A 2,459-nucleotide genomic window follows, 5' to 3' on the forward strand; every position below is an offset into this window, starting at 1 on the left:
GATCAGAAACCAATAAGAAGCAAGAACGTAATACACCAACAGTTTTTTGTGTGTGAACCTGTTCTTGTTATAGAAGTAAAGGCTTCATCAAATATTAATGGCACAATGGATGGCTTTACTTAAATGTTAATATTCTTACCCAAGTGCATCTGAACAGAGAAGTCAGTCACGATACTATCAAGCACCAGACATTTATTTTTGTTTCGATTTTAGCCTGAGATGTTGTCCACAGTGTCACTTTTGGTCTCCAGGTGGTGGCAGTATTTGGGAGATTATGGGAACTGAAGGGAAGAGGCTCAGTTGGAGGAAGTAGGCTACTAGGGGGAGAGGGTGTGGCTCTTTGATAATGTATTATTCCTGGATGCTTTCTTCCTCACTCTTCCTGCTTCCTGGTATAACTCGATGAGAACAAAGTCTATCAGATGCTCCTGCTGCTGTGGCCTGACGCCCTGAGCTAAAAGAAATCTCCCTCTCTTAAACTGGTTCTGTGTGGTATCTTAGTCATAGAAGCGACCAGGACAGATTCCAATGAGAATCCAGTGTCTCTTCAGGATGGCATGACTATTGGCTAAGGTAAACTTTAGTGAGAAGTCTGTTGCCATCTTGGGAAGTTTGGCTTGTTGAGGGAGCAAGTGAGTCCACGGTCCTGTGCTTGTGATAACAGGCAAGAACAGGTGTAGATTCCGGCTGATGATGGTACCTGAAAACAGTGTCATAGAAGACAGAAATCTTGTACGACCAAAACAGACCGATGCAAAGAATGACACTCAAGAGAGTGATGCTTTGGTGTCTTCTGTCATCGGCATGAAAAAATGAACTGGAACGTACTGTAAAATGAACTTTGGTGACGATGTGCTACCCAGGTCACGGGAACAAAAGAGCATCCTAGTACATGAAGCCTGCACGGGGACTTTGAGTCACATTTCATGATCCAGTAAAGAAGTTATCTGTCTGGAAAGTGCTGTGTATGATTGCGGTATGACTTTGGGTAAATACGTTAAGAAAATTTCAATATAGCGCTGGACCTGGCCGAGCAGGGGGCGCCATCATGGGTGTTGACATTCGTCACAACAAGATCCAAAAGGTTCGGTGCAAGGAGCTTAAGAGCCAGGGCATCTAACGGCAGCTGCTGCTAATCAAGCTATACAGGTTTCCGGCCAGACGAACGAACTCCACCTTCATTCAGGTTGTGCTGAAAAGGTCATTCATGAGTCACACCAAGCGGCCACCTCTGTCCCTATCACACATGACCCGAAAGACGAAGCTTCCTGGCAAAGAAAACAAAACCGCTGTAGTTGTGGGGATAGTCACAGATGATGTGAGGATCCCGGAAGTGCCCAAGCTGAAGGTGTGTGCACTGTGCGTGAGCATCCTGGCTCGAAGTCACATCTTCAAGGCTGGGCGTAAGATCCTCACTTCCACAGCTGGCCCTGGAGTCTCCCAAAGGCTGAGGCACTGTCCTCCTGTCTGGTCCTCAGAAGGGCCGGGAAGTGTACAGCGTTTTGGCAAGGCCCCAGGGACCCAACACAGCAACACCAAACCCTATGTCCACTCCAAGGGCGGAAGGTTTGAGTGTGCCAGAGGCTGAAGGGCCAGACGAGACTACAAAAACTAACTCTGGATCTTACTGTTATTAAAAGAGCTTTGAATGTTAAAAAAAAGAGAAAGATTTCAATATAGCAATAAGTAAGTATAGCTGTGGGTAATATTCTCTAGTTTAGCTAATCTAGGCATCATAAAAGAGGCAAATGATGTCATGAGTGCATCTTTAGTTTCCTGGCACTAGAAAACAACTGGAAACTCTTTAGCTATAAATTCACTCTGAAACAGATTTAGCAGTTAAATTATCTAAAAATAAAAATATTTTATTATCAAGATTTTGATAATAAGGTTTATTTTTTACCTCAGAATAAATGTTTTGTTATGTGGGTCATTTTTGGTGTGAATTTTGCAAGAAACTGTGAAAATCCAGTTTACTTATGGTAGAAATATGGTAAATAAAAATTTCTCAAGATCTACCAACTCTACAAGAGTCAGAAAGTTTCCTAAGACAGAAATTTCTCCACTTGATCCTTACAAAGAAAACCTGACAGTGAGCCAGGGTTGGCTGCATAGTTTATATTTGCAGGAACTGTATACCACAACTAGGGACTTTTCAAAGTGTCAGAAGAGATACTGGGCCAAACTAGAAGAAGCAGTTAGGGGCTTTCCAACTCATGAATAAAGAAATACTGATTTCTCTGTTTTCAATCAATTAACTTGAATAAGTGACTTTAATGGAAAATAAAGATGGTAAGACAGTCACTGAAGTTTTCACTATAAGCCTGCTTATGGTATACTTCACAGTATCCTTTAATTTAACTTATAAGACATACTATCAATGTATGGGAAAAACGGAAAATTGCTACCTTTGATGTAAAAGGATGAGAAGACAATGAAAGAAGTTTACACTCAAAGCC

The 2,459-nt window shown here is 42.0% G+C and overlaps 1 pseudogene across 1 annotated transcript; it reads left to right on the top strand.

Annotated features, from left to right (window-relative positions):
- The first annotated feature begins 1,048 nt into the window (after positions 1-1,048).
- On the top strand, positions 1,049-1,661 carry LOC311584470 (large ribosomal subunit protein eL18-like; annotated as a pseudogene). Its single transcript has one exon. The product of its transcript is annotated as a large ribosomal subunit protein eL18-like (transcript).
- The last annotated feature ends 798 nt before the right edge of the window (positions 1,662-2,459 follow it).

The sequence above is a fragment of the Acomys minous genome (assembly GCF_964271855.1).
Source record: "Acomys minous genome assembly, chromosome: 15".
NCBI classification, from domain to species: Eukaryota; Metazoa; Chordata; class Mammalia; order Rodentia; family Muridae; genus Acomys; species Acomys minous.